Genomic DNA, 24375 nt, shown 5'->3' on the forward strand with positions numbered 1-24375 from the left:
AATATGCCGGTGTGTTTGTGTTTCTGAGATCCTCTGAGACTGAGGGCACATGCTGAGAACACTTGATCATGGCTTGGTGACTTTCTTATGTAAGACCTAAAATCTGCATTTACAGAGGGAACACAGCCTAGCTGTCCCAACAGAGAGCCCCGTGAGCCCCTGACTGCAGACCTGCCTGCGGTGGACCCTTCGCCTTGTATTTTGCCATCTGAACATGAGTAACTTTAGAGTTTGGATAACCACACTGAGCACACTGAGCTCATGTGAAGCCAGCTGACTTTACTCGGCGTCCCCTTTCCTCTGAAGATTGATTCAGGCAATTAGGCCATAGCCTGGCTGTTCCTTTCCTCTTTTGTTTATGTTGGTGTTCTCATAATGACCATGATGAATTATCTCCCAGGGTGAAATGAATGCTCGCAGGAAAGTGAGGGCAATGATGCCGCTTTACCCAGAATGCCATAAATCCACAGATATGACAGTTCTGTACGCTGTGGCCATAGCCTGCTAGCTAATTGATGAAGCCATAAGGCTAGTCGTAAATCCCAGTGCCATCCACGGAGTCAAACAAGGTGGGCTGAGACCGTGTAGATTTACTCAGTACATTGTATAGGGCTTTCCAAGCTGTCCCTGTTAAGGAGAGTCTCAGAAGGGCAACCCTTTTACGTTGGTACCATTGTATTTCTTTATGTCAGAGACCAGGGACCACAGTTCACAAGTCCAGGAGTGAAGTAGACAGGATGGCACTGTGATTAGCTGGGAGAGTGACAGGGAGGAAGTGGGGGGAAGTCAACGAGAGGATACCTTCTGGGGGACAACATCTACAAGTGCAAACGTTTTCCGGTTGCTCTTTGGATATGCATGTGGGCTACCAGTTCAAGCCCCATTGGCTATGACATTGAGGCCCCTCAGGTATTTTCATCTCAGAAGCTGGACAGGCTGGAACATGGGGTGCAGTCAAGGTTATTAACACCATCTTGGAAATGGATGGTGATGGACCCAGTGGCTGGTTCTGATCTAATTTGAATACTTGGCTTATGGAACTATCTTCCTATGACCCTGTTGAGCTATATCTACTTCTTGTTGGGTCCCTCTTCACTTCCTGTCCCAGTGCTCATTGGGATTTCACGCTAAACATTCGGCGCTGGGTCCTGTTATTGAACACAAAGTGACTCGGTTATCTCAGCCACCCTGGGAGGGGATTCTCTTCTTATTTTTATTTGACAGTTCGTGAGACTGAGCCTCAGGACTGTAATTGAGCAATACCCTGATGTTAGTGCTTGGCAGAGGAGAACCAGAGCCCATCATGGGGTGCTAACTGCCACTCACCCTTCCCAGGCAGCAGGGCTGGTTCGGTAGTGGGGAGACGGCCCCTGCACTGCACCAGGGTTTACTCAGAACAGCTGCTCCACTCAGGGTCTGTTGTATTTTCTAAAAGAATCCTCTGGAGTTCTATTTGTTTTATGAACTTTTGTTTTAGATTTGTTCTGTTTTTAGTTCTTTTTCCCTAAGAAGGGAGCTTGCCTGTTCTCGCCCACTTAGGGACCTCGGTAATGTTTATAAGAAAGTGTCACCAGCTAGACCTCTTGCTTTGGGGTCAGATTCGATCTGATAGCCAGTCTTTACCGCTCTGCTTTACCGACTTGCTGTGGGTTGTCTCTGTAGTACACACTGCTCTGTGTGGCCCCTGGGTGTCACAGCCCATTCATTTCCTCGTCTCGGGAGCAGGCGGCCCCCCCACCCTCTGCCGTTTCTTCTAGGTCCACGAAGCTGCTCTCGCAGACTCCTCTTACAGACTCAAAACGTCCAACTTCTCACGCATCATCATGGAGTAGGGAGACCTTTCACACCTCTGCTCTAGAGACAAACCCTTCTTTTCATTTCCTCAGCTTTAGACTCTGAACAAACCGTCCAGGAAGGAAAGTGATGGATTCGCGTGCAGAAAGCAGATATCAGTGTGGAAGAGTTTGACAGCCCAGGACCACTCTGCCTCTCAGGTGGCTTAGAGACTTCTGTAGCTCCAGCCAGCGCTGAGGCTGGGGACGAGTTCTGGGCCTATGCTGTCTCATTCCCAATGACTACCACATTGTGAGGCGCCGAGGGGAGGGAGGAAGGAAGATTAGGCAAACAGCACGCTTGCTTTGTTTTTGCCGTGGGATCTGCAAAGACTATAGGAAGTGAAGGCGTGGATATATTTTCAAGGAAAACTCTAGCTTGGTTAAACATATTTTTCCTCCAAGTTGTCAGCCACGGGCCGGCGTGTTGCGGAGTCCTAGGACCAGGCAGGTTGTCCCGGGCAGGCCTTTCCATTCAGAGAGTGAGTCCATGTGGGCTGCTCGCAGGACCTTCTCCAAAGGTCATCCTGGCTCAGCTGTGGTTGGAGGACTGGCAAGGGAAATGTGTCCTGTGCCTGAAGTGTGTTTCCCCATGAACAGCTCTTTCCAAAAGGATTTTCCGTTAAGCCTCTTTAATGCGTGTTTGTGGGACCATCCAATCTTAGAATTGGGAGGACCTTGGTGTCATCACTGTCAAAATTTCACCAGGAAATAAATGACATTTGTTGAGATGCAGCTGGGTCACTCCCAGGTTTATAGTCTCCTTCAGTGAAGGTCATGCCTAGGCCAAGCTGGAAAATCAGCGTGATTCGCCTTGCTAGACGTGCAGGCAGTCCGTTTGCAAGATGCCATGTCCACACAGATGGCAGGCAGTGGAAGGAAGTCCTGTTCAAGCCGAGACTCTGCAGTGAGCCTCCCAAGCTCTGTGCGGTGGCATTGCCCTAGTTCCGTGGCTCCAAGAAAAAGGTGAGACATCACTGCTGAACTGTGTTTGTCAGTGAAGGGGTGTAGACAGGCTCTACTGGGATATTCCAAGGATATCTGCTCCGGGTGATGCTCGTGATCAAAAACGGGGCGAGGAAGGGCTTCCTCATTTGTTTCTCGCAGTCTGTGGGTTCCTTAGAATGTTCCGTGCTCACTTGCTTTTTGGGCCATTATTATTCATTTGTGTCCTGCCCCTTCCTGCCTCTTTCCCTCCTTTCCCCTCTTCTTCCTGTCCCTAAACAAGCTCAAAACCTTAGCCATAGTGAACCATGTATGGTGAATTATAATTAACATTTTCTAAGTGTTTCGGAGAGTGTACGCATGCTAGAAGCTTTGCCACACACGGGGAAGCCACAGTGAAGGACCGAGGTGTGACTGCAAGGCCCCAAGACAAAAACAGTTGGGTGAACCCTTGGCAGCTTACAGGAGCCAGGTGTGTCTCTCTTCTCGATTCTGCCTTCTGTGGCATTGCATCGTGTTGTAGCTTCCAGCTGGCCACAGAGGGAGTGTTTGTACCATGGAAATCGGCAATTATGGCAAAACAGAAACAATATAAACACAGCTAAGACACATTTACCAGTACACAACGGCCTGGCACTCCAGCACTGACAGTAATGATAACCAGATGTCATTTGTTCTAGGTCTTCTACATACCCGAAGCTTTGCTCCTAGACCTTATCTCAGGGTCTTCGCAAGGACTTCTGAGTGCCTACTGGACAGAAAGAGGAAGGGAACTAAGGTCACTCAGCTAGTGCCAGAGCTGGATTAAAACCAGATCTGTGTGCAGGGCCCAGGAATCCACCCTTTGGGGTCAGGCTTTCTTTCCCAAATTTGACGTCCAGATATGTAATGACCAGGATTAAGAGTGGGAACGTAGTGGGTTTTGGCTCTATGGCAGGTAATGTTTGGTCTAGGCTATCTTAAGTCATCTTGTGTCATCTGACATGATTCCTTCGGCGATGTGGAACCTGGCTTTGTGGACGGTGCTGATAATGCCAGTTTGGCTATACAGGGCCTTTATTTCTTTTGTTAGCTGAGGCATAGGCTTGTTGCCATGACGTACAGGTGGAAGCTGCACCTTGATGCCCCCTGACCTGTCAGTCATGGGTAGATCAGGACCACAGCGCGGCAGGAGACTACCACACCGCAAAGCACAACAGTGTCTTGGGCTCGTGGTGGAGAGAATTCCTACTATGGCCAAGGGGGTCATGCTTTTTGCCTTCGTCCCACCTCACCAACGAGATCAGCTGGCATTTGCTTTCTTTCAGGTGTATTTGCTTTGCCCAAGGAGAGGCATAAACATAGGGTATCCTAGATTGTCCAAAAAGCTCTCACCCCAGATCGGGAATCCCCCTAGCTCCTGCCTGTGCTGAGGAGGGAACCAATGATGGCCGCCCTTCTGAAGTCGTGGAGAGTTCTAGAAGTCCATGGTATTGTGTTTCTGAGATGTCTTAGCTACTGCTAACCGAAGCTGACCTTGCATCTTGAAGTGTGTTCTTTCTGAAGTACCTATGCAAAGATGGGCCAGGCGGTCATTAGAGAAAGGTGGGCTACCTCTAAGAAGGATGCTGTGCCTCTTGGAAGCCAGCTGTGTATGGATATGGGGGTCCCTTCTTACCCATACCCTGAGAGGAAATGCGGTAACCCCACTGCCGTGTGCCACACAGCATCCCCTGGCCAGCGTCCTGCCTCCGGTGGCGGTATTAGCTGGAATGAGTCTGCAGGAGAAGAGGCAGAAACAGCTGGCCAGGAAGCCACAGTGCTCACAGTGACTCTGACATCATCTTCAGCCTTGTCACCTGCTGCTCTGGGATAATGTGGCTTGAGAGAGGATCTTAGGCTCTCAGAGAATGATAAGCTACCCCTGTGGGTAGAGGATCAAACAGCAGGTGGAGAGAAGCAAGGAACTGTTTTAAGGGGGGCAGGGCCCTTACTACGCACTAATGCTCTTGGTCAGAAAGAAACCTGCTTAACAGTGTGATACCAGGTCCTTGAAACAAACAGAAAGGATCACCATTAGCACTGGGACTCGAACCCATGTTTCCGAGTGTTGTGGAGAGAATGGGGCTGGCTGTAATGTTGGTAGGTGACGAGGCTGTGTGGGTTTTATTCTGATCGTCCTTGGATGTGCGGCCCAGGAGGAAGCTGTGTGTCCAGGATGCAGTCAACACGTCAGGTTTGACAGTGGGCAGGGATCCCACCTTTAGCCGATCCTGGTGTTTTAAGGGCAGTGGAATTTGTTTCTCTCAGGTGGTTTTTATAGGAGATCAGTGGGGAATGGTGACTGGGATTTTATTTAGCCATCTTTCTCTCCAGCATTGTGCCGGAGGCTGTCACGATGCACATTTCATTGCTGAGGTCACAGGAAAGGGAGGGGACTATTCCCAAGGCTTCCCTTCTCACACAACAGAGCCTGGATCAAAAGTTCGTTGTTGTCAGTACTGGGACAATTGCTGTTCATTCTCCTCTGCTTTGGTCTGCACTGTTTCCGTCAGAGCGCCGAGGAATCTGAACCTTTACTGGGTCCATAATTCTCTGCCTTCCTGGTCACAGTCATTCCTACATATAACGAGCTGTCAATGGCTTGGAGGGTGCAGTCTGTCCATCCCTCCTTAGCTCTGTCCTGGTTGTCGTCCTCAGTCTCTCTGCACCTTATTTTTGAGTCTCTCACGGGGCTTGGAAGTCACCTGTTCAGACAGGCTGCCTGGCCATCAACCCCCAGAGATCTGTTTCCTCTTGCTTAGACCAGGTTATAAGCATATACTGTCATGTTTGGCAGTTATTTGGGTGCTGGGGTGGGAACTTGGGTCTTTGTGCTCATTGAGCAAGCACTTTTCCCACCAAGCCATTTCCCCAGCCTGTGCGTAAGCTTTTCGTTCAGGTCAGGCTCTTCAAACACCTTTTAGGTCTGGCAAGGTCAGTGCACTTTTTCAAGTCTATGTGCACATTTGAGGACATTTCCTTTCTGCCCCCACCTGTGCTCAGGTGAATATCTAGATCTCCTTGCCATATGGGAACGGACTGAGGGTTCTCCTGCTGAGGTGAGTATCTAGATCCCCTTGCCATATGGGAGCGGACTGAGGGTTCTCCTTGCCTCTTCAGGCATTTGGAAGTCAGGTCTGTTCTAATGCAAACCCTTGCATGGATTTCAGTGACTCTCATCATAGAACAGAAATATGGCTTTGAGGGAGAAAGGACGTGCTAATTAGATTAACTTTAGTAGCAACGTCCTTATTTTGTATATCAGAACACGTGGTGCACCTTAAATACATGCCTTCAAATCTCTGTGAAACCCAGCTCATCTACACCTTCCTCAAAAGACGCCTGGAAGGCCGGGGGGATACGTGTGGCCATGGAACGGCACAGCATCTTGTCTGCCCTTCTGTAGTCCCGCCCCACTCGACTACACGTACCCAGTGTGCTGGCACGTTTGAACAATCCACGCTACACAACCTAGAATCCCTGGAAAGAGGATGTCAATGACGAGTTATCTAGATCAGGTTGAGGACATGTCTGTGGGGCCGTCCTGCTTGTTAATTGATATAGGAAGGGCTGATCTGAACGTGGGCGGCACATTCCCTGGTAAGAGAAGAAAGCTAGCTAAGATCAGAAGACACGCCAGGAAGCATGTATTTCTTTCTTCCCGCCCTCGACTCTACATGTAATGCGGCCCTGCCAAGTTCCTGCCTTGATGTCCGCTCAGTGACAGTGTGACCTGGAACTGTAAGTCGAACAGCCCCTCTTCTCCCTCAAGTTTCTTGTTCTCAGGGTACTTACTGCAGCAACCAAAAGAAACCTGAACATCCAGTGTAGGGTTGTGGAGGATTGAATGCCATTTTCCGGCTGCTCTCTTAAAGGAAGCTTGGCAGAGACTGTCTCTGTGAGACACCCTGTTCTTTTATGTGGGTGCCGAGGACCACACTCAAGCTCCCGTGCCCGTGGGGCTGAGCCATCTCCCAGCCCCTACCTATTATATGTTCAATTGTATCAGTCCTTATCGTGCTTTATCAACTTGCTGACTAATTTTCTTTAATCTCTGCTTCTTGAATGTCAGCAGATTTCCCTTCTGGATTTAATATCCTTATTACTGGAGATAAACCCTGATAGGCCTTCAGTTATGTGTATATGAGCATGAAGCCTGTCAGCCTTCGCTGCAATGCTTCTTCAATTTACTCCATTCTTGCATAATTCTGCCCGATATATAGATTTAGCAGTTGTTTTCCCGCTGCACTTTGAAGGTATGATTTTATTGCCTTCTGGCATCTACTGCAGCAGAGGAGGAATCTTGTATCCATCAGACGGTTTCCTTTGTAGATAATCTCTCCTCTGTCCCGGCCACCTTCCCTACTTCCCTTTGCCTTTGATGTTTCAGCTCGATAGGCTGAGATGTGGATTTCATTATATTTATCTTCCTTGAGTCCTTTTTCTTTTTTATTCTGCTCTCATCCCTCCACCCCCACCCCCCAAGTCTGTTCATCATTTCTCCCCGATAGCTCGTGAATATTACTTATCCGTATTTTCAGTATCCGTACACGAGGGAACGTAATAAACACGGGCACCACATGACTGTCGGTAACTCCTTGCTTGCCCCTGCTTTCTGTCATGAGTTACCACCAGTCTCTCTTGTCATTTGAACAGCTCATTCTTAGAAATTGCACATTGAGCCTTTGATTACTGAAGATTTCCTTCTCTTGTTTCGGCTCTGTCTCGTTTTAGTTTACTTTTTTGTGCCAATTTTCACTTTGATTTTGCTTTTTAAAAAATAGGCACTTTTGTCTGATTTTCTGCTATATTTGAGTGTTAATACTCAAGCCTTTTGCATCCGTTAAAGTTAATTCATTTAGTTTTTCCTTTATTTTTCATATAATCTTTAGCCAGCTCACGTACAGGGGGCTATTTTTTCCTTTGCTTAATTTTTACCACCTAACACATGAAGTGAAGATTTTATGTTGGCTCTGCCAGAGCCCTAGGGGTCTGGAGAGTGGTGGACCATCTGTCTGACTCGATATCGTTTTATCCATTAGTCGTTCACTTGACTGATGTACCTCTCAGTCTGTCTATCATTTGCATCAACAGAGTGAGTTATCTCTTAATCTAGTTTTGCCTGGGCTAGCGTACATCATGCAGGCAATAAAAAGAGGCTTGGATTTCTCCCTCATGGTTGTTTCCTACTTATAGTGGTATTGGTGCACGTGCAGTTTATGTTTAAAATGTGTGCATGGGGAACACATCCTATGGTGCACATATGGAGGTCATAGAGCAACTCCATGGCGTGAGTTCTGTGTGTCCTGAGGACGGAGCTTGTAGTGTTCAGTACCTCGGAGGCGTCTCGCCAGCCCCGCTGTCCTCAGGAGCTGTCCTGCCCCCTGTCCCATCCGTAGTGTCAGTCGTCCCCGCTTGTCCTTAGAGCCCCCTCAGAGTCTCAGGGTGTTGTTACAGAATCCCCATGAGCTGCCCTGTGTTCGGCCAGCACACCCTTCTAGTCTCTTGATTTCATTCCTCTCTTTGATTCTGGAGGCCACAGGCTTCACTGTCTCTCTCTCTTGCTCTGTGTTAGGTATATACTGCATATAGATTCTTTTCAGGGCTCAGGTGAGTGGTGGGGGCTGGATTTTGATCTCACATCTCAGGGCATTTATAACTGGAACTGGGCCTGATGCTCCCATGCGAGTCTGCCACGCCGCGAGCTTGCGTTCTCTGTGAAGGACTATCGATTGTACGACTGGTTGTGCATAGCCGCAGAAGGAGCTTGCTGCGAGAGGAGTCGTTTAAAAAGAATTCATTATATAGTAGTGGATATCGCACCTCTCAAAGATAATTTTCTTTATGTGATTTTCTATTTTTGAATTAAAAACATGAGGATAGTAGCAATTGATTTTTAAAATTATTTTATTTTTAATTAAAACTTAAGTCATCATTGTTCTCCCTCTCCTACCTCTAAGCCCACCCATGTCCTCCCAACTCCCTCTAAATTCTTGGCTTCTCTTTCTCTAATGATTATTGTTACTTTTATAGATAAATAAAATACCAAGTCTGTTTAGTGTTGCTTTTATATGGTTTTATGGCTTTTATATGTATATGTGTATACTTAGTATCGGATACAAACCCGTGAAATCTTCACGGCATGGCTTCTTAAACAAGGCCTGAGCATTGACACACCAGCTGACACACCCCGTGGATGGGGAGGACCTCATGGGGCCCCATCCCTAGTGAAGAACTACAGACAATTCACCTTTTAGAATCATCGTGTTTCTTTGGGTTACAGCCTCACGATCTGGTCTAGGCTGGCTCTGGACGCGCTGTCCTCCTGCTTCTGTCTCCTGAGGGCTGGCGTGGTGAGTCGGTACCTCCCAGTCCAGTGGCATTTTGAGAGTCTTAAAACTGTATGGAAACTTTCGGGGGTGAGACAATAAGAACCGTACTGTTCGTCTGGTGGGAAACTGAAAATTCAGCAGTAGAGTAAGACCACAGCCGTACTGAAGTGGGGATCGAGGACCTGTGAAAGATTTCGTCTCCCGAGCACTGGAGGCTGTTTTAAAGGGAAGCGGAGATGTCCTTGGGAAGACTTGAGAGAGACAAGATGTCAGTAAGCCAGTCCCTAAGGACACTGCCTGTTTAACACTGAGCCTCCTCAAGCAGGCAGATAGATCAGAATCTTGCAGAGAATGAAGCTGTGGAACCACTTGGGCATTTAAAAACTGATGCTGTTTATGCTGATCCCATCAGGAAGGTTTTCCAAGTGTGACTGAGAGCATCCTTCAGCACCCAAGATGGGAATGCAGACAAGTTAGTGCCTACACGGGACACAGTAAATGATACTCTCAGCAGATAGATTACATCAATGTCAACAAAAGCTAACATTTATTTGAATATTATTGGAAAGACCTACCGCCATGGCTACGGAGAGAAATAGGTGTGGTCTGAAAGCATTTTCTGCTGTATTTTGGTTCATTCAGTATAATAACATACATTTGCCCAAGATTTCTTTTTAAAAATATTTTATTCATTTATTTATTATATGTGTATGTGAATATTGGTGTGTGTGTATGGCAGTGTATGTGTGTGTTTATGAATGTGTGTATGTATGTATGGTTGTGTGCATATATATATATATGGTTGTGTATGTGTGTGTATATATGTATAGTTGTATGTGTATGTATGTATAGCTGTGTGTATATGTATATATGGTTGTGTATGTATGTGTTAATGGTGTATATATATATATATATGTGTGTGTGTGTGTATGGTTGTGCATGGATGCATGTGTGTGTATGTGTGTATACAATGAGTACACAAGTGCCGTGCATGCACATGTATGTCAGAGGACTATTTGTAGGATAAGCTCTCTTCTTCCGTGTAGGTCCCAGGGATCAAACTCAAGTTGTCCATCTTTGCAGCAAGCATCTTTATCCCCTGAGCCATCTTGCCATCCCCTGAGACTTCTTCAAACCTTAAAGATACTATGAAAACATTAGAAGTTTTCATTAGAAGATTTGATGCAGCTGCTGTCACTTGGCTTCTGGTGACAGGCTTAGAGTTTATCTGTCCTGTTAACCATGTGTCTTAGGGGCTCTGTTGCTGTGGCAAAACACCGTGACCAAAAACCAAGATGGGGCGGAAAGAGCTTATTAGGCTTAGACTTCAGCAATGCTGTTCATCACTGAAGGAAGTCAGGACAGGAACTCAGACAGGGCAGGGTCCGGGAGGCAGGAGCTGATGCAGAGGCCACGGAGGGGAGCTGCTTACAGGCTTATTTCCCTGACCTGCTCAGCCACCTTCTTAGAGAATATAGGACCAATGCCCAGGAAAAGTGTGAGTGTCCAATTTAGTCAGCCTTTCAGCAAGTAAAGGCCATTTTAATATAAAAATGTTTTCCCTTTTTTTTTCATTTTTTTTTTTTGCTTTTTGAGAATTTACTATAATGCTTTTTGAGAATTTACTATAATGCTTTTGTTTATATTCACCCCTCCTCAACTCTTCCCAGATCCATCCTTCCTTCCCTACCCACCCAACTTTGTGTCTTTTTTCTTTAAACCCATCAAGTATGATTTGTGGTACCCATGTATGTAAGCAGAGACTGATCGTTCATTTCCCGGCTGCCCAGACCTGAATAATAACATAGAAACTATACTAATTACACCAGTGTTTGGCCTATTAGCTCAGGCTTCCTATTAACTAACTCTTACATCTTAAATCAACCCATTTCTATTAATCTATGTACTACCATGAAGTTGTGGCCTACAGTAAGTTCTGGTGTCTTTCTCTTTCGACAGCTACATGGTGTCTCCTTGACTCTGCCACCCTCTCTTTATAACTCTGTTAGGATTTCCCACCTGGCTTTACTCTGCTAAACCATTGGCCCATACAGCTTTATTCATCAACCAATAAAAGCAACACATATACAGAAGGACTTCCCACATCACATAGCCTGTAAAGTGTGTGGCCTTAACTAGAGTATGGCAAACCCACTGAGGGCCATGTCCACCGAGGGCAAGCAGATCTCCCCGTCTCAGCAGCCATCAGTACTAACAGCTCCTTAGCGAGGAGGGGGACTTCATATCCATGCTACCTCTTCATGCTGGGATTTTGCTGGGCTTGAGCCTTCACAGGCCTTGTGTGTCCTGTCTCAGCGGCGGTGAATTCATGTGCTCAGCTGCCGCACTGGGTCCAGAATGCACTGCTCTCTGTAGTCATCCCCTACCCTGACTCTACCAGTCTTCCTGTTCCCTACCGTGCGATGCCCTCTGGCCCCTGGAGGGGGCAGTGTGATATCCATGTCCTGTTCAGGCATTGTCATTCTATAGCGTCTTACCCTCTTCCCTATGATCAGTTCTGGGTCTCTGTGTTAATCACCTTCTGCTACGAAAAGAAGCGTCTCTGAGGAGGGTTGGCCAATGCAATGATGACTACAGCCGTTTTAACGCTATGTTCACACACCAAAGTAACAGCAGTAGGCTCTTGCCTAGGCCCATGCTCCGTCCAGCCACAGGTTCCTGGTCCAGAAGACTGGCACTAGGTATAAATCCAACCAGAAAAGATGTTTGTGTCACTATTGCGCCCATGGACATTTCTTGCCAGGCTGGTTACTGTTGTAGCTCATCAAGTTCACGCATATGCAAGACTAGTGATTTGTTTTTCTCTTCTGGCATCATGCGTAGCTAACCAGTAAGGATGCAGCTCTCAGGTCAGTAAGAGCTTGATATCTCTGTCGTTCTCAAACATGTCCCATGTGTAGTCAGTCTTACCATCCAGGTCCAGAGAGGAACAAAGAACGACAGCAGTAACCTGTAATGTCTGCATTTCTGTCAACGCTCTGATTTTCCAGTCACCCACAGCTGGTCAAGCTCTAACCACTCAACAGCCTTCCCAGCCCAAATTCTAGTTCTCCCACAGTTCTTCCCCAAACAACAGGTTAATACCTGCCCCAGCAGTGCTCCATGAACCTGGTACATATTCATACCTGCTTCGTGAACCTGGTACATGTTCATATCTACCCCATGAACCTAGTACATGTTCATACCTGCTCCATGAACCTGTTACATATTCATATCTACTCCATGAACCTGGTACATATTCATACCTGCTCCATGAACCTGGTACATATTCATACCTGCTTCGTGAACCTGGTACATGTTCATATCTACCCCATGAACCTGGTACATATTCATACCTGCTCTGTGAACCTGGTACATATTCATACCTGCTCCATGAACCTGGTACATATTCATACCCGCTCCGTGAACCTGGTACATATTCATACCTGCTCCGTGAACCTGGTACATATTCATACCTGCTCCGTGAACCTGGTATATATTCATATCTACTCCATGAACCTGGTACATATTCATATCTACTCCATGAACCTGGTACATATTCATACCTGCCACAGCAGTGCTCCGTGAACCTGGTACCATTGTCTGTCCCAGTGGCTTCCTGTGGCTATGATAAGCATCATCACCAAAAGAAAATTGGGAGGAAAGGGTTTATTTCATCCTATAGCTCTTCAGGTTACAGCTCCTCACTGAGGGAATTCAGGGCCAGAGCTCAAGGCAGGAACCTGGAGGCAGAGCTGACGCAGAGACAATGGAGGAACGCTGCTTTCCGTCTTGCTCCCTGTGGCTTGCCCAGTCTAACCTCTCATGGCACCCAGGGCCACCAGCCCAGGAGTGGCGGCATGCACAGTGGCCTGGGCCCTCATTAATCAAGGAAATGCTCTACAGACTTGAGTACAGGTCAATCTGATGGAGGCTGTTGCTCAGTTGAGGTTCCATCCTGGCCCACTCCAGGTTCAGGGATGGACTCTCCCTCCAGGGACTGAGTAGTTGGCATAGCTGAGCATATACAGCCAGCCCCGGTGGCTCTCCTGTCCCTGCGCCTGCAGTCTTGAAGTTAAGGTGTGCATATAGGTTCTGGGAATTTGAGTTAGGTCCTGAGGCCGTAGAGTACTCTTCCTTGCTGAGCCTTAGCCCAGCCCTCCTTGGTATGTTTTCCAGTGTAGTTTGCCCTTCATTTCTCAGGAGGTTCCATTCTAATAATGGCACTATATTGTTTTTTTCCTGAGGACTTCCACAAGGTCTTTGAGTTTCAGGAATGAAAAGATCTTAGGTTTCATTCAATTCATAGTTGCTTAAAGAAGTTAACACGAAGCACCCTGTGCTCTCAGGTGTACAGGGATGACCTCAAAAAGCCTTGAAGGGAAGAGATACATGCGTCCACATACAACAGTTTAAGCATGACTTTCAGAGGGTTGCTGGCCATTGCTGCTGAGAAGGAAGTTGATGCTAGAGATTAAAGTTCTGTCTGTGCGTCTGTGTGACTTTCCCAGTCTGTGCTCGCTACCCTCAACAATTAAAGCAACACCAATCAAAACTCGGTCGGCTTTTAAAAGTCGAATGTTTGTACAGCTGCTCTTGAATCCTTAAAAAATAAAAAAAACCAAACTTGTATTTGCAATGAAAATATTCAAAGTTAGAAACAAAATTTAAGACAAGAAGTCATTTGATGCCGTGTGGAAAGGAGGGAAAGTTTTCAAAAAGACAAGGACTGGGTTTGAGACGCTACTCGGGAAGCTCCCCCCTTGAAAGCTTTGACCTCCCCCGCTTTCCTGTCTTAGGTGACAAATTTCTTTTAAAGTTGCTTCAGTCCCTCTTAGGAGACAGGTTCAAGTCAGAGTGGTGAATCGGAGCACAGCGGCCATGTCATGTTGTGCATGATAACCATGAAACAGAAGGAGAACTTAGGACTGGGCAGACAGCTCAGTCGGTAACGGTAACGTGTGCAGTGCATGCGTGCATTGTGTGACCGTAGTGCTGGGGAGACAGGGCAGGGTTCCCGAGACTCTGTGCTGGGGAGACAGCGCAGGGTTCCCGAGGCTCTGTGCTGGGGATGCAGGAGAGGGTTCCCGAGGCTCTGTGCTGGGGATGCAGGAGAGGGTTCCCGAGGCTCTGTGCTCTGTGATAGATCCTCTCTCCAAACATGAGACAAGGGAGTGACTGCTGGGCTGTGACTTCTACATTCTTGCGTACAGGCACTCACATCCAGAGATGTGCACTCACACATGGACATGCACAGCCGTGCCTCACCACTGCCAACAATCAAAGCAAGTCTTTACCAACATCCACTTGATGTTCAAGAAAATGTAAGGGCTGGAGAAATGATGTCTCAGAGCCCCTGCTGCTCTAAAGGGGGACTGACATCTGATTACCAGCACTTAAATGGCTGACTCATAGCTGCCTCTAACAATAGTTACAGGGGACCTGAAGTCCTGTGCTGCCTTAGGAGGGTGCCTGTATACACAAAGTACACATACACCCAGGAAGACACACACACACACACACACACACACACACACACACACACACAGAGTAAATAAATCTTAAAAACACATAAAAGAAGAGACAGAAAGAGAGGATGAGTTTGTAGAGTCATACCCTGTGCAGTGTGAAGGGGGTGAGCATCTTAAGGGGTCGAGGAATCTGAGAATCAGCTGTGGGGTCCCTCTTCTGTAGGACAGGTGCTTACAGCTGGGGAGATGGCCCAGTGGACAAAGCCCCTACTGGGAGAACAATAAGGAGCAGAGTTTAGACCCCCCCCTCCCCGAAGCTATGTTGAAGCTGGGCAGGCTTGGTGCCCACCTGTGGTTCCACACTCAGAAGGAATAGACAGAAAATCTCTGAGGTCCACTAGGTAGTTAGAACCAGCAGCCTCTGGTGTGGCAAGAGAATACCTCAATAGAGATCAGTCAAGGAAGGCTCCTGATGTCACCTCTGGTCCTCCCTATGCCTGTGCACCTGCGCACACCCCTGTGCCCACTCGGCCATAGGCAAAACCGTACACACACACACACACACACACCATATGGCCATATACATGCAAAAAAATCCGTATTTACCTGTGATTCCAATCTATCCTTTTGATCCACCCTCCCCACCGCTGTATGTTTGTTAAGGTAATATAAACAGTCTTGGTAGCGTATTCTGTTATTTCTAGCATGTGGAAGGTAGAGGCAGGAATGTCAAGAGTTCAAGGCTGTCCTGGGCTATACAGTGAACCCTCTCCATAGTTAAAATATGTGGTCCTGGGTCAGTTTCTAGGTAACTTGGCATGCCCTTGCCACCAGAAGGGTAGCCTTTGGTTATCTTTCAGTTCTGCAAAACTCTTTGGGTGTCTTGGGAGCACGGCAGATGGATAATTGAGGTCTGGGTTGGTGTTCTTGTCACTGGAGGGGAAACATGTTTGGATTCCCGCCTTGCATGGCTGCTGAAGTGGGGGCTCTCATCTGAGTGGGAGGGGAGGGTTTCTTGATGGCTTCATCTGTGCCTTTTGTCTTACGATACTCATCATTCCCAACAGCAAGAACTGGGAGCCTTTATGCTCCTAACCAGAGAGACAGAAAATCCAACCTGACATCCATCACTGTTGGGGGCGTGGAATCACAGGTGGGTTGGGCACAGGGACCGGATGTAAACCCAGACCTTCCCTTGATGTTCAAAGAGCTAAATTAGGGTGGTGAAATTCCCTAAAGTCTCAAGTTGACATCTCAATGAGTTACTTATACAGAGCACTCTCTGTGCTTGGTCCAAAATATTAAAACAAAAATAAACAAAGCAAGCAAAGATCCCTTGGCATCGTTAAGCCAGAGCCATGCTCAGTTGCTTGAATCTACTTTCAGCTAGTTCTGTGATGCTACACACAGGAAGCTTTTGGTGACCAAAGCTCTTGGTCAGAAGAAAATGAGCCCCTTGTCCTGCCCTCCCCCCGTCTTCAGCATAGAAGGGTGGTCAGTAGGACTGAGGATGTTGATTCGAAATTGAGTCCAACAGTCTTGTCATGCAAGAGGCTGCCACATGGGGTCATTTTCATGTCTCCTGTGGACCTGTCACTATGCTCTGGGATACAGGGAGGGGAGCATTCCTCACACGGGACATCTATAACTCTGAGACACTGGATTGGGCCTCATTGGCTTTCGGAGGCTTTTGTTGGTGTCTCCTTGAGGGAAAATGGTTTCTCGTGGGAGGATTCAGACTCTGTAACGTAAGCAAGTACTTCTCATTTGAGTCACAGCCATGCCCACAGACAGATACTATTACCAGCTGCCTTTGCCAGCCTAGGATGAGCCCAAGGAGCAGGAAGGACAAGGAGAGGAGTAGAGGGAGCCGACCTGGGTCACCAGTCCTCACAGATGAGATGACTCTTGTCATTTGTCCTCTCTGTAGACATCTTGGTTCTGCCCATGCTGCTGCAATCTTCCCTAGTCCCCCTTCCTTGTTGTCTTTCCCTGTATTGTTTCTTTCTGTCTTACTGCGGACAGTCTGACCATCACTAACCCTTGGCCAACTTGGTTTTGAACTCTTCCCATTCTGTGGCTCTGTGGCTACTGTGGCCACGCACCACATGGGAAAAACATGCCTTGTTCTATGAACTCACTGGCCTCTATAGCGTTCAGGGACACATGTATCTTTCTTCCCTTTGGTGCACTGCTCAGGTCCAGTGATGCTTATCCATCCCTTCCCCAAATCTTCTCAAGTGCCAAACTTGCCTCATGGCTTCCAGACACTAAATGACAGTTTAATTATAGAAAATCTGTATAAATTTGATGGTTTTTTTTAAAGAGAGAGAGACCCACCCCTTGAACATTAATAGAGTATATTTATGGCAAGGCTCATAGTTCTTATTTTAAATATTAAGGAGGAAGATTTATAAATATTTTTATTTCCAAATTGTGTTGTGTAAATGAGACCATGTATTTTTTAGAAGATTAATTTTGTTTTTTGTGTAGGAGTATTTTGACTGCATATATGTATATATGTACCACATGTGTGTAGCACCCACAGAAGCTAGAAGAGAGTGTTGGATCCCCCTGGAACTGGTCTATCAGACGGTTGTGAGCTTCCATTTGGGTGCTGAGGACAGAAGCTGGGTCTGCTAGAAGAGCAGCCACTGCTCTGAAACACTGAGTTATCGCTCTATCCTCAAGGCCATCTTAAAAGGAGAGAAGAGAGACAAAGACAGACACACAGAGAGGAGTAGAAAAACAGAGAGAGAGAGAGAGAGAGAGAGAGAGAGAGAGAGAGAGAGAGAGAGAGGAACACCTAGATATAACCTTCCAATGTGTGCCCCAGTGCCTCACTTCTGCCAGCTAGACCCAGTCTCCGAAGTTTTCCCTCACCTCCCCCAAAACACCACCAGTCAGAGACCAAGTCGTCCGCATGCGAGTTTGTGTGGGGAGCATGTCATATTCAAGACATCAGGAAGTTTCATAGCTCCCAGCTCTTTTCTGGCCTAGGGACTCCTCTTGTGGGCGTTTAGTTCTCTATCCTACCAACAGCTAACATCTACTTATGAGTATTCATGTTGCTGACGCACACGACGGACAAAAAAATCTACTTGGAAGCTTTAGGGAGACGAGGAGGTGACTTGTTCCTGAGATTCATACTACACTTTGCCAGGTTTGTATCCTCTCTGAGAAGCAGGCCTGTAACCTTCTCTGTAACCTTCAGATCTTTAGTAAACAGAAACCTAAGCTGCTGGTGGGTGAACACATACATGGGGCCTGAGCTCAGTCTGCCCATCCAGGCTACTTGAACAACTTAAGTTGTGCCTCTGGTGGTCAGCAACGTTTGCCTTTGACCATTTCCAGTAGGCTGGATGTCTGACCATGTTTGCCTTTGACCATTTCCAGTAGGCTGGATGTCTGACCGTGTTTGCCTTTGACCATTTCCAGTAGGCTGGCTGGTCGGCCATGTTTGCCTTTGACCATTTCCAGTAGGCTGGATGTCCGGCCATGTTTGCCTTTGACCATTTCCAGTTGGCTTGCTGGCCGTGTTTGCCTTCAACCATTTCCAGTAGACTTTTCCATTTTTCTCCTCGCACCAATGAGCTTCAGGGTTTTATGCCTTGAAGCCTCATCTCTGGTGGTAGGGCTAGCACCTCCTGAGCAGGCTCTGCTGCTCACAGATGCTGGGCAGGCACAGTTGAACTGGGCTGGCTATTCACACTTGTCCTCCCTTCCTCGGATGGCTGTAATTTTGGAGTTCTTCAGTCTGGTTTGCATGACTTTTTTTTTTTCTCTGATCAGGCCAGCTGTTGCTTCTCAAGGCTGGTAGCATACCTCTCCCTGGCAGAGCTCAGTCCCCTGGATCTTGTGACAACTTTTTGGATCCACTGTGGCTTCTCTGCTGTGTTATGGATAATTTGCACTGTCAGATAAATGCCCTTAGGATAAATGAGGTATTAATAATTTGATCAGACTGATTTAAAAATACTCACTGCATATATCCAATAGAATCCTCTCCGGGATTTTACTTTGGTCTCAAAATCGGGTCCAACACTGTCTCCACCATAAATAAATCAAGCCATTCTTTCAGCCCAGAGGTTTTGGCATGAGCACATAGCATAGTATAGCCCAGCGTAAGGAATCTTAGCTCATGATTTCAAAATTCATATTCCCTTTGCAACAATTGGAAATGAGATACTGCTCCAACCACTGTCCATGGAAAATAGTTAACTCGGCAGTAATCCATACTGGCTTTGGGGATTGGAGAAAAAGAAAGGTGGAGACACCTTTGTGGACTAGGGTTTCCACAGCCCCGTGAAACATGATAGAAATGCCAGCCTCCCCTTGCTGTGGAGCACTGAGACAGACAGGGAAGATGACGAGCCAACCCTTGGCCCTACCTGATGGCGTAAATATGACCATGCAGGAAACATTGAAATATGTTCAGGATTATGACATGATTATTCTTGGTTCTGAAAAACTGGAAAACATGCGTAATTTGAAATAAAAAAGAGTGAAGATTCTCTTAGTTGAGCATGATACACAAATACATTTTGATTTTTCCCCCAGTTATAAAAAAATACATTTATAAAGAGTATAGCAGGAACACAAAACCCCCTATAACTTGCTTAGAAAACCCCAGCACAGGTCTGTTATCTCTTGACATTCTCCCTTCCTGTTACCTGCCCCTCCCTTCTCCCCCTTTCTTCTCTCTTCCATCTGTTATGTCTGCAAGGTTGCAAGCACATCTATATGTGGGTCTTGTCTATCAGCAGCTTTCCCATTGTTCCCACGTCACGGCAAGGGCTTGGCTGTGAGGTTTGGACCGTCTGAAGTGAATGTCTGTCCTCATTCAGGGTAGGGTGCTCAGGATGGAGTTGTCTGGGGGCCTCCTGAGAGGAGTGGGAAGGAAACATTTATAGATAATATTGCTGATGGCAAATTGATTTCGATTCAGTACCCATATTCTATTTTGGAAGAATATTCTAATTTGAAAGTGTTTTTGATGGAAACAGACTCCATTTTCTGTTTTCTGCCGATATGATGACACTGAATATAATATTTGTTAATGGGATATTTTCCTTGCAAAGTTGCAAAAGTGCAGGTATTCTTGTGTATCTCAAAAAAAAAAAGACATTGAGCTTTAGATTTTTTTTGCCAGCATATTCTAAGGAAGACGTTTTCTTTCTTTCTAGCTTGGTGATGTTCTAATCTTAAAAAAAAAAATTTAGAATTTTGTAATATTTACAAATTGAAAAAGTTGCTTTTTTCTTCTCTAGAACTAAAATCCATGGTTTAATGACAGTCTCTGTGTGTGTGCATGTGTGTGCGCATGTGTGTGTGCATGTGTGTATGTGCATGTGTGTGTGCATGCGTGTGTGTATGCGTGCACGTGCATGTGTGCACGTATTAGAAGTCGGCTTCAGGGCTCACTGCTCAGGCACCGCTCACTTTGCACCTTGAGAAGTCTCTTTGGGATGTGGCACTCTCAGACTAAGCTAGTCTGGCTGACCAGAAGCCTCAAACTGCCCTCCCCGCACTGGGATTAAAGCCTGTAGAACCGGCTGTGCCTGGACTTCCTCGGATGCTGGGGAATGAACTCATGTTCTCATGTCTATGAGGCAAGCACTCTTCTGACTCTCTCTCTTCCACCTTCATGGGATGTTTTATGAACCGGGGTCCTCTGTTTTGGGCAGAGAATATACTGTAGGAATGACGTGGGGAGCCATTGGAGTTAACACCGGGGGCTCTGGGAGATGGAAATAATGAATGTCTTCTTTAAACGAGTCTGTGTGCCTCAGCTTGACCCCACCTTTATTACCAAATTTTCCTTCTTAACACCCAGTTCCCTCACAAGGGTAGAATGTCTCCACCCACCTCCTTTAAGGGAAGATTTTTCAAGTTCCCTTCCCCCCTTTTAGGACATTTTAAATTAATGTTTTAAGAAATAGATTTTGCCATGAACTTGATTATTCATGTTTGGGGAACTATGACTTAAGATTTTAATTTAATTTCAGGTTGTTCCAAGATCTTTGGTGACTCAAAAAGAAAAAGCTGTGTTGGTCAAGAGCAGGACAAATGACTCCCAGAGAAGAAAGATGGTAAAACCAAGGGCAATTAAAGGTAAGCATTGAATCTATGGCACGAATAAGCCACCAAGCCCTTTGTTGTAGTTTGAAGATGGTGCTTCACTCTAAGGCCAGTAGAGTTGTTTTGTTGGGGGCACTGAGAGATGGGGCATCTGCCTGTGGTGTTAGGGGCGGGGCCTCTGGATCATTATGGTGATGACACCCTGAATCCTGGAGGTTTTATAAAGATGAGGTGAGAAACTACACAAAGGTACAACGTCTCCCCCTCTGTTGTGGCAGAGAAGAGGGATGAGGCCCCTTAGTAGGGTCTATGCCCGTTGTTTGGACTTCCAACCCCAACACTGTGGTCTAAAGCAAACCTCCTTCTTTATAATCATCTGTTTCAGGTGCTTCAGTGGAAAAATGAAGTATTTTATTACAACTGACCCAGCCGGCCCTCAAGTTAAGATCTTTAAAGAAAGGGTACACATGTAAATATTTGGTATTTGTAGTTCCAAACCTCCGCAGACATCCTCAGATACTTCCCCCAAACCGCAGGCTCTGTCCTAGCCCATTCCTGCTTCCCACACTTTGGATTTTAGAGTCATTACTGTTAATCCTGAAGCCTTTCAAGTTCCTTCATCCAGCACATAAATTCCCTCTGCCCCTCAAGAAGAACCCGAGGGCCAAGGACGTGTCCAGACATGCATGCTTTTACAATGTTTCTGTGCTTCTACCTAAGTCAGGCATTTTATACAATACGGTAGTATTCTCATTTCCAGAGGTCACGTGAAGAATGAATCTCTGTTGACTTGCTGTGCCTCAAAACAAAAACTAAGCCAGAAATAACAAAGTTAGATGAAGCCAGCGCTTCATAGGCAGGGCACACTCCCTGTTCCGTGAGTGCTGCACTCCCTCAGAAAAGCACTCCACCATAGCAGAGACCAGATGTGCTCACAGATGTGCGAGGTCACAGCGTCCCAGTCTCAGGAATGGTTGCCAGATGGGGTGGACGGTGATCATGCTTGACATTCTCTGGGCAGCATTGCTCTCCAGGAAGAAATACTGTGGTGTCAACAGACACCGGACCCTGGGCTGTGCCCCGCTGGGGTCTTTTGGTCTTGATGAGTTACTGTGTGGAACCATGTAAGTGAGTCACTTACTGCTGCTGCAACAAAAGGCCAGAGACTGATGGGTTACACGGTAGGAAGGCATTGGTCTCGTCGTTCTCTGGGCTGAAGTTCAAGATGAAGGTGTGGGGAGGCTGATTCTCTAGGAAGCATCCGTGCCAGGCCTCCTCTGTTTTTGTGAAGGGTGTTCATCTTTTCACTGTGTCTTCAGATCTTATCTTCCTTTCCTGAAAGTTGATCTCTTATCCCCTCCCTGTGTGCGTGTGTGTGTGTGTGTGTGTGTGTGTATGGGGTTGAGTACTTGCATATATGAGTGATTTCATGTGTGGGGCTCACCTATGTGTGTAGTACACATTCACGTGTGTGCACATGCATGCAGAGGCCTGATGTTGATATCAAGGGTTTCCTTCAGTCCCTCTCCACCACATTTATGGAGGCAGAATCTCAATCCCTCTTCACCATATTCACGGAAGCAGAATCTCTCAGTTGAACACGCATTTCCTAACACAGCTAGTGCAGCTAAGCAGCCTGCTCTGGGGGATCCTTGTTTCTTCCCTCTGAGGCTGGAATTAGAGGCAGGTCCACCAAGCTCACCTGATATTTATGTCGGCTAAACTCTGGTCTTCATGTATACTTGTATAGCAAGCATTTTAATGTTGCACCATCTCCTCAGCTCTAGTGGTTTTCCTTCCTTCCTTCCTTCCTTCCTTCCTTCCTTCCTTCCTTCCTTCCTTCCCACCAAATATACTGAATGAGAGAATCATTTTAATTTTATTCTTCACATAAAGCCCCTCTCTGCAACCATAGACAAACTCCTGGGAACTGGTAGCTGGGCTCCAGCACATAAACAGGGAGAGATTTGAAATGGTGTAAGCCAAATCCCAGGAGTGGGCACTAATTCATTTATAAAGATAAGCTGCGCCTTCCAAAGAAGCCCCCAGGTTTTGATAGGCAGATGGGCCGGCACCCTGAGTGTCTCCTCTTTCCTCTATCTCCCACCTCCCTCTGCTGCTGTGGGGGCTTTCAGTCATGTGACAAAACAAAATGCAGAAACAGTAAACTTAAAATGGGGGGATTTATTTTGGCTCGGGGTTGTAGAGGTTTCTGCTCATGTTTGTTGGCCCTGTCACTTTGGGCACACAGAAGTCTAGCACATCATGGGGTAGTCTGTGGTAGAGAAGGCTGCCCATGCTATGGTTGCCAAAAGAAATGAAGAGATGGGAAGGGACTGGCGTCTCAATATCCCCTTCTGTAGTATGCTTCTGATGATCCAACTTCCTTCTAGGTCCTTCTAAAGGTTCCTTCCGTTGTCTCCTGCTAGGGTCTCAGTTTGGAACCAAGCCTTCAACTCATGGTTGACCCCATGGTACCTGTTTATTTTTGAGAAGATGCCATTGCTGGACCTAGAACAGGTGGGGGAGACACAGGCATAATGTGGTCTCACTCTCGTGGGGCTTTCTGGATACAAGCTGAAGAAGGAGTGCCGCTTTAACTGTGGCCCCATGAATCACCCCTGCCCTTTGCTCCCTGGTCTTCTCTGGAGTTCCTAGCCTAGGGCCAGTGGGTGCTGATGCTCCTGGCAGGAGTCATAAAAGTTGGGTGTCAGTAGCTTTCATGTGAGTTGTGGGGAGAGACCGCACGCCTGTTCCACCCTCACCCAGAACAAGTGCAGCTGGGACAGCTCAGTCAAGGACTTCCCAGAATTCCTTGCTGTGGCCGCTTTGCCTAAATTATTTTTTTATCCACTCAGTGGCTAGTTAGCTTAAAATTAAAAAAAAAATGACAAGAGCCTTTGCAGAAAGTAACAGATTATATTTTTCTTCAGGTAGCATTTTATTCACTATCAAAAAAATCACCTTCTTGGGGGTATAATTGCTTTTTTCTCATATGTATGCATCTGGTGTGTGTGTGTGTGTGTCTGTGTGTCTGTGTGCACTTGTGGAGGCTTGAGGTTGATGTTAGGAGTCTTCAGTTGATGCCCCCTTTATTCTTTGAGGCAGGGTCTCTCGTTAAAGCCAGAGCTTTCTGACAGGGCTAGTCCAGCTAGTCAGCTGACTCCAGGGATCCCATCTCTGTCTTCTGGGCACAGGATGTACAAGTGGACTGTCACACTAGCTTGGCATTGATGTTGGTTCTCGGTATCTGAACCCCAGTCTGTACACTTGGGAGGTAAGAGCTTTAACCACTAAGCCTTCTCCCCAGCAGGATTCTTACTTTCTTCATGTCACTGGTTCCTTCCCCATACATGTTGTATGCTTTATATCCTGAGAGGTTCCACAGGCTTAATCCACTTCCCCCAGGAGCCTGGAAGGGTTCACAGAGGAGGCTCAATTTGCATACCAGACAGTGAGGATAGTTCCAGCCAAGTCTTACATCTTCACTGGTGGGAAGTGCTGAGTGATGCTTACTCTGTTTATTTCCAGAACAATGATCCTGCCAACAGCACTCAATACCAGTACCCGACACTGAGAATCTGCCTCTTCAGTTTGCTACCACCAGCTACCTGGAGTTAGCATCTGAAGCCATAGGTTTTGAGACTCAGTTCATCCAGATCAGATACTAGATGAGTCTCCACATTACTCACA

Source organism: Chionomys nivalis, chromosome 3 (genome assembly GCF_950005125.1).
Source record: "Chionomys nivalis chromosome 3, mChiNiv1.1, whole genome shotgun sequence".
In the NCBI taxonomy this organism is placed as follows: Eukaryota; Metazoa; Chordata; class Mammalia; order Rodentia; family Cricetidae; genus Chionomys; species Chionomys nivalis.